The following is a 9,121-nucleotide window of genomic DNA, read 5'->3' as shown; positions in this document are numbered from 1 at the left end:
ATTTGCTCATCTTTATCTATGCTCTCCCCCTATAATCTGTGAAGATTTTGCTGTGCACATGCAGGTAAATATTAAGCATCAAAGTTAATTAGCAGATTAGCAGATGGAGGTCAACCTCAAAAGACTTTTCTTGCCTTACATGTTCATTAAGAACGAGGAAGAGGAGCAACTCGGATCCATCAATTCTAAACATGTAGCCTCCCCTGCTAATACATTTAATTGGCAATTTGATTAAATTTCTGAAATGAATTGAGAATTTGGCTATTCATCCTTTTCATTTTACAGAGATATAGTTTTCTCTCTCCAGACTATGAGGGAGTAGTATATTAATAAAAAGTAATATGATTCTGAGCTAATTTTTAAAGCTACTGAGCCATTTAATCACTAGCAGATATTCGCTACGAGACAAAACGATTTTTACCAGGAATTACTTTTAAATGTCATCTTTGGTAGCCGTTTGAAGTTGGTCTGGAACACAGAAGTATGCCTTGTTGGCAAGCTTCCAAGAGGAATCAATCAGAGATTGCTCAAATGCTGATGATTTTTTAACATTAGGATTCAGTCCGCCTCAGTGGAGACATTCAGCAAAGATTCTAGCAAAGAGAACATGATAGACCACTTCATACATTTTAAAGGACGGGGATATTATGCTAACTGAGGCTGTGTTAGCCTTCTCAGCGCAGGCTTCGCTGTATCTTCACACAAACCATGCAGAGCAAAGCAACCTGCTGGAATTGCTGGTGGAGGTAGGGGTGGAGGCGGAGCCCACATTACGTGCTCTTGCACGGGATGTGGACAACAGCCTGTTGTGACCAGTCTATTTCATTATCATTCGAAACCTACAGGGCTGTCGACATGAGGTAACTCTGAGTCCGTGAACAGGAGAGCAAGAGAAGACGAAATGCAGTGAAAACCATGTGAGGTGAATTAATGAGGAACAGGTGATGAAAGGGTTATGGGGAATTCAAAAACACAGGAAGCCTAACAAAGAACAGCCAAGAGTCGGTTTTAATTGAAAGGAGGCCTCATCTCATTTGGGTAGAAGCGGTGCCAGCGGCTTTGATGATGGGGTATCTAACTGTCAGCATTACATTTTAATGGTGACCAGGTAGGACAAAGAATGAATAACAGAAATAAATGAGGACGGTTTGTTCAGGAGAGTGGACGTTATGCAAGATTTGCAACAGAGAGGAGATCAATGGTGATGCATTTTTCATTTTCCAGCAGCGGGAGGATGTCAGAAACTTGTAGGCTACTGTTGCAGAGCTGGACGTCAGTGAGGATGGGTGAGCACACGCAGGCTGACACCTGTTACAGCAAAGTCAATACAGAGCAGTATCATTTAAAGTAGCACTCAGTCTTTAAAAGTGATGCAATGTTTCCCGCACAGCAGGGTTGTTTAGTTTGCTGTAGAATCATGTCTGCACAGGTTTTGAATTAAAGGAACGGGTACAGATTACAGTTTAGAAATTAGTGTAAACATTTAATGCAGGGTACAATTTAAATGCTGCTTACTGGCTACCTACTGTTAGAGGGAAGAGGTACAAAGAGTAAAGGCCTGTAGTTACACCAGGATTTAAAACATCAAGCTAATGAGATTACTAACTGACAGTTGGGAAGCTTGCCAGGCCAGAAAGCAAGCGTTATCAAATGAATGTCACATTGTGGTGTGACATCACTTTAACTTTTTTTTTTGGAGGGACCTACTAATAAATCACACTGTAAGCCCTAAATCCTGGGTACATATCAAATAATTACAGGTTAATTGCTTTGTTTAAAACAAATTTGCGCATACCTGAAAGAGGGGCAACTATAATCGCTGCAGAAATCTTCTCGGTCTCATAAAATAGTGAGAATGAAAACAATGATGCCTCAATGGCAGGATACTTTAAGAAAGGAGTGTTGCATTGTGCATATAAAGATGCTTACTATCCTGTTGCTGGTGAATAACTCGCTAGTGAGTCTAGAACATGTTTGTATTAATGTAGCTGGATATAGCACCTCCACTCAGCCCTGCTGACAATCTGTCCCAGTGGCCCAGCAGGAGAAACACTAATACACATGTGCAGTGGGCCGCACCACACGGAAGCCAACCCAGAAGGTAGAAAACTTTTTGGTTTATGGGCTTGGCAAGCAATTTTCAGTCAAGTGAAGGGGTGCCTTGAGTTTTAGTCTGGTATTCAGTTCCTGCAAGACATCCATTGTCTAGGCTATATACATTGATTGATTCAGAGTGGTAGAGTTTTAGTACTGATGTAGTGTGTGCAGGAATTAGCCCTATAAGCTCTACTCAGTGTTTCTTTGCCAATGAAGAAAAAAGTAAAGAAAGACACACCCAGACAACGGACAAATGTTTCCAACTGTCTAACATGTTCATCATCTAGAGGCTTCCACCTTCTATTCAGAGTGACAGATCTTCAAGCAAGCGAACAAATGCTGTACAATCTACTTACTGTTTGCACTTGGCGTGATGGTAAACATAGTACCCTGGAGCTTTCTCCCACATTTCCAATGCATTGTCCCTGATAATAGTGGACCGCCTCTAAGAAGTAACGGCCATTTCCTCAGCTGGAAAAAGTTGATAAAAACAGAGAAAACTTGCATTTGTGATGAAGCAAGGTCATTATTACTGTCAGATATTAAAGACTTGAAACGTGTAAATCTGGCGACCACACAGTTTGGAGTCTTCTGAGGCCAAAGCTGTGGCAGCATAATTCAGATATACTAAGGCTGCAATGTGATCTACTGTGATGACCAAAATCAATTGTGGGCGTACCGTCTCCCTCCCACCGTGGAATATTGTGCATTGGTGAAGTGATCTGAAATATGATTTACTTCCCTCACTTTCTTTCTTTGCTCACCAACAGTCAAGGGAGAGGAGAGCTTCTGCAATCAGTTCACTATTCAAACAGCACCTGTTCAGTAATGATAGATCAACACTGTGAGGAGAATGTGAGAGCATATTTAATTGGATGTTTACATGAAGAATAACTTCAACCATATGGATTAGATTATTGGACCATACGTACTTCAGCACTTCATCAACTTGCTGAAGTAACATATGTATAGCTCTCCAAAAAACTCAGAAAAGCAATAAACAACTGCTTAAAATAAGAGGCAGACATTTTTTGGGGAATCCTGTGGGTCACGGGATCCCTGTGGGATTCTCACGGGATGGGAGTCAATCACTATTCATTACAGGACTGAGACAGGACAGGAAATAAATATTTAAATGTGCAGTTCTAATATGAAGAAACACTATTTTCCAAAAATATTTGTATTGGAATGGGATGAAACGGGAGTCACATTTTTGGGATTGGGGCGGGACAGGATTTACCACATTCCTCCTTAAAAAAAAAAGTTTTTAAAACCCTGCCGCTACCTTGCCTGAAGACCTTTAAGAAACAGGAAATGTGAGTTATGGGACATTAATAGCTGAGTTTTGCATGAAAGTAAAAACAGGTACTATTAGAAATCTGTTCAGGAAAGGGCACCTTTGCTTTTAATCTCTGTCTTTTTATAAGTACATGTTACTCATTGATCATCACACATGATGTTTATTACATTACTTTTTAAATGTAGTTTCAAAAATGTTTCACTCATTGCCGTAATAACCTGCTTAGGGACCCTGGGGCTAAAATTTGCTGCGGGCCCCTAATGCCCCCCTAGAGTAAACAAATTAAACACACATGTATTAATGTGTCCTTCTCAAAATTAACTGACAACCATTTTGATAATCATTAGTAATTTTATCATTTTATCAAGCAAAAATGCCACAGCGATGTTCCCGATCTGAAAATATCAAACGTGTGTGATATCTACGATTTGAAATCGGGGGGATTTTGATCATTTCCTGTACTGTGAAAGGAACAGCGACAGAATATTGTGCAGAATCCTGAAACAACCAATCAGAGCGAGCTGACGAGAAGCGTCACCAATGTGTTGTGTATTTGCTTGCACTGTAAAATGTATAAACCATGCTGATTCCGTCTTCTCAGCCATGAGTTCATCAGGTCAGTTTCAGGTTTTCTGTGCAAAACATAGCAAACACAAGTGAAGACAGTCTGAGGACAGTCTGCCTCCATGTTTGTTTTTGAAGTGATGTTTGGTTACATTTTCATAGCCATCTTTTTAATTGGTTATGATAACATTGTAGTCACCAAATTAAGATCCTGTAAAAATACTCTAAACTGGGCAAGAAACAGTAGTCAGACGAATATGCACGTTAAAAAGAAGCTGAAAGAAATCAATCTGCATTGTTTTGAAAAAAATGAATAATTGTAATGAATAATCAGTGGAGGAATTGATATTGCATCCCTACAATAGTCATAAGTAAACCTTGACACAGGTCAAAACAAGGCAAGATTAGGAAATAATGTAGTTTAAGGCTAGTTGTTGGCCATTGTTAAAATAGATGTACTGCATGTTGTTAAACAAATTGTCGTCCATAAATTGCCACATAACAAATAATACACAGTGAACTTGTGGCTTTTTGTTTAGCGTGGGGGGGTTGGGGGGAGTGGCCCTGTGGTGTGGGGTAGAGCAAAAAGTAGAGAGATAAGCTTGATACAGCCTATGAGTTACATTTTGTAGTGTTCTGTATTAACTTTGCAAACAACCATTGCATGACAGAATGTTTTCATTATACTGACATTGTGCAACCTAAAGCTCAGCTGTGCTCCATTGATCAATTTATTAGCCAAAGACAAAATTGTCCATTCCAGTATCTCAAATGAACATGTCCCCATGTATCATTGCTTCAAGATTACAGCCCCTTCATTATCCACTGCATAAACTCCAAAAAAAACATGTAATTAAAATAAATTTAGGTCATATCTGATTAAGTGAAATCATAAAATAAGACAACTCTTTCTGGTTCATTTGTCTACAAAGTCAATGGTAAGCCGTACATTACTGAAGAGCATTACAAAAGTGAAATATAATGTAGATCGGTGTATTTGATTTGATTATGCTTTGGTTCAACAGGTAAGACTACGGCTGTTCTGATGGCCCGAGCTGTAAACAAAAATCCTATTAGGTTATGATAAATGATTATCTTTCTGTGAAAAAATGTTTCATCGTTCTCCTGTGTGCCTCTTAATTACGTTCCTTAGCCCTGGTGAATTTAAAGAGGTAAATAATGATATGATTTTTTTTATTACGATTCATCAACTTTGTCTTTTGCTGCCACTGGAGCTGGAGAGTGCCCCGAGTCATCATCTCTCATTAAGTAATGAATAGTGATTGGTATGAAATTACTTCACCCCACTCTGCTGCCTGTCCATTAGTCCGTTAATCAACAGCATATGACTGCCAGACTGCACGAAATCCTCTTGCAAACAAATCACCCTCGCCCTCCATCCATTCCCTTCCCCTAAAATACAATTCCTTATTTGCATAATAAGGGCCAAAGCAGGGCAATGTTTGCTCATAATCAAAATGCATTTATTCACAGGAAGCTATCCTGTTGCACCCGCTTAATTCACACCTGCTCCTTTCTGTAATCAAAGCCAGGGTTCAGGTGGAAGCACAGGCCTTGTAATGTGTTCTCATAGGGCCCTGAGTCTGTGGACAGACGAACGAAAGATGCTAATGATTCAGAAAGCTTCACAAGCTTGGAAAAGTACAAGAGAATCAGGAACGTTAACCTTGGTCAATACAATATGAACATAACCAGGAATGATTCTCATACCAGGGTTCCTAATGCAATCTTGACACTTTCATGCCAGCAAAGCCCTTTGAATTAAAAAATTGAATTAAGAGAGAGAAAGAGATGCAAGCCGCAAACAGCTATTTCTACTCGCCTACCCCTGCTGATTTTGACAGAAAATCCTTCATAAATTAAAAAAATATTGAGCGCTTTGCTAGTGCTACGTTCTTATATGAGTTCTCGGATTAATAAAAGGGGTGGGTGGTGTGGTGCCCCTACCAATGTTGAGGCCAAACCTATGCCATTGAACTTAGAGTCTGACACCATTCTTTGTTCATTTGTTGTGAGTTGTCACTTCTTTGCCTTTTTCAGTACGTGATAAATATGTGAAATACTGGATAAGATGTGCAGATGGCCACCATTTCATTCCTACAAATACAAACATTATATAGATTGTTTGTTTTGCATGGAGATAATCCAAATCAGTACAGGTAGTTGACTAAAATCATATTCAAATGGCACCGATGCCTTAAAGTGTTGCTCCTTTAAGGAAAGGATGAAGTGACTGTGTGTAATGTAATAGTAACAATGTCATAGTGACAAACCACACAAAGAATTATCACCCGACTCTAAAGTTCTCCTCAGCTCTATGGAGCGTTTTTAGTGTCTCTTGCTTTGTGTTTTGGTTTTGTTACCTGCCCATCACAAGACAGCAGACAGTTAGCAGCGAGCAAAGATAGCGGAGAATTTAACTGCTTAATACATATATTAGGAGATACAGGAGTTGGTAGAGAACAACAGAGCTAAAAAAAAAACAAAGAAATATGCAGCTGCTGAGTAAATAGGCAAATGTCATTTTTGTAGGAATACCCTTTTACTCTATAAAAGTTTACTCTCTATCTACTAGTTTCTATGGGTGGGTAGTAACTTGTTATAAGTAACAGAAATGAGTAGTAAAAAGTAGTTTTGTTCCTTTTAACTGATCCTGACAAATTCAGAAATAAATACAGAAATAAATAAATGCTCAATAAATAAAGACTCATAACATGTACGTTGTTTTTGCATGTTAGAGCTTTCATTGTGACAGCATTATTGGATATAGGACTGCACCCCAGAGCCAAGCACAGACCGGGACTGGCCCGGTGTCGAGGCGAAGCAGAGGAGGGAGGGCTGCCCGGGTCCGAGGAAGAAGACGGAGGACGGGGAGGACAAAGTGCAAGCCTAGCAGCACATACCTGCATTGAGCTTCACACTCCAACAACAGCATATGATAAGGTGTATCTATACATATATATTTTAATATTAGTCCATTATCTCCCAGTGTATTTGTCTCAAAGTTTCTCTGGTGTTTCCCCCTAAGCCCTTTGACTGTCAAAAATAAAGTGCTTCATAAATGTTACTATTGTTATTACTTTTTTATTACCGTTTACTGATTACAACAACTAACTACAGCTCTGCTTCAGCCATCGGCTCATCTGTGTCATGTACATTGACCTGGTGTGTAATGTGGACACAGAAGTCCTGTTAGAGAACAACAAAGCCCTGTTCAATAATAATATCTGATCATGTTGATGAATGTTCTGTCCAATTACACCAATCTTTCCAATTTGGAGTTCTAACAAGTATATATTCCTTTACAGGCCAGAATCTGGCATTGGTGTATAAAGACAGTTTCAACAAATATGACAAAAGTGTTTCAGAAGCAACTTGCCTACCCTGCCTTTAAGCTAGTGGTGGTGACTAACAAATAAACTAATAAGAAGAATTTTATGCTTCTGTTAAATGTGATTGCTATTAAGCTGGAAGAAAAGTGTTGTATGTGTGGTGGTTACTGCACTTAACCAATCGAAATGATTTAATGAAGGGTAGTTACTGTACTTATGTCTTGCACAGAAAACTCAGGAGGAGGCATGCGGAGAACATAACCATATTCGTCAGAGGAAAAGAAGGAGGAGGAGGGCAACAAAGAAAATAATCCCCAAATAATAAAATAAATTCCTTTTATATTTCCCCTTACATGCCTTGTTGTTTATGTGTAGATACCGAGGAAGAATGGGACACAGCACACATCTCATCGTTACTGTGTGTTAGAGCATGGGAGAACAGTGGATACTTTTAATACAGCCCACATCCCCAATATTTCTGTGTAACTATAACAAGTGGAGAACATTCAAGATTTTTTACAACTGTCTGCATAGTTTATTCATCTTGTGTAATGAATGAAAATAAATAGGTGACAGCCGTAAATACTCGAATAGGAGTGCACTCCAGATTTAGCTGCGGCTAACTGACATGTGGCTCTCAGAAACAACAGCTCACTTTCCCGCAGTTCTGTGTCCGTATAAATCACTAAATGAAAACTCTGTAGGTCAGAGCATCCACATGAAAAAGAAGGAAGACATGGCTGGTAGGACTGTCTTCAAATAGAGTTGTTAAACACCTCAGCACACTGAAGGAAGCCATCTGACTGTGTGAGAAGCAAGCTTGTTTATGTGTGCAAGCAGAGTAGGCCTGTCTGACTGGTCCACCAATAGCGGAGAAGTTCACCCCTTGAAATATAGCCCCTCCTCATTTGCATAATGAGGCAGAAATTTATAGAGAAATGTGAAAAGGACAGGCAGAAATAAATACCATCGGGGAAATAAATAGGGCAGAAAATGCAACGGAAGAATAAAACAGACAAAAATATTAAAACACACACATAAATAAATACATTTAAAAAAGAAGTAATTAATAAATAAAGTTAAAGATTATAACTGACAATAAATCAATGAGATAATTATTAGAAAGGTGAATAAATAAAGAAGCTAATTAAAATAGATATATACATTTATGTCTCCTTGTATAATTTCATTACTGCCTACATTTATTTATTTACTTTATTTTTTTGTGTATTTAATTGGATGCTTATTTATTTATTGAGCATTTATTTATTTCTGTATTTATTTCTGAATTTGTCAGGATCAGTCCTCCATACATTACAGCTAGTCTGGTATCTATTCTACATTTTGCATTAACCATTATGACCTGTCATCCAAGATATCTATAATAAACAGGTAACACAAGCAGGAAATAAAACTGTGTACTAGGATTAATAAGAAGCTTTTTCAAAAAGATATGTTTTGAGAAGTGCAAGTCTGGGAGTTTCAGAGCTGAGAGACCCTGAATGCAAAAGCCAGGTCACCTTAAAATCAACTGTAAATTTTTCTGTTGAAGGGAGTCTAAAACAGGACTGATGTAATCTTGTCTTCTAGTATTTGTTAAAAGTCGAGCACTTGAGAAAACCTGAGAATGGTTTTTGGCTGAACCCTGAATATAATGAATTACAGTAATCTAATCAAGATGATATAAAAGCATACACCTTCTTGAGATAAGTCCATGAGAGAAAAGACCACCTAAGATTTTTCATATGTTTCTTAACTGATAAAAACAGGTTTCAACAACCTGATTTTCAAATGAAAGGTCACAGTC

This window comes from Micropterus dolomieu, linkage group LG09 (genome assembly GCF_021292245.1).
Source record: "Micropterus dolomieu isolate WLL.071019.BEF.003 ecotype Adirondacks linkage group LG09, ASM2129224v1, whole genome shotgun sequence".
Lineage (NCBI taxonomy): Eukaryota > Metazoa > Chordata > Actinopteri > Centrarchiformes > Centrarchidae > Micropterus > Micropterus dolomieu.
Note: the sequence above shows the minus strand (reverse complement) of the source record.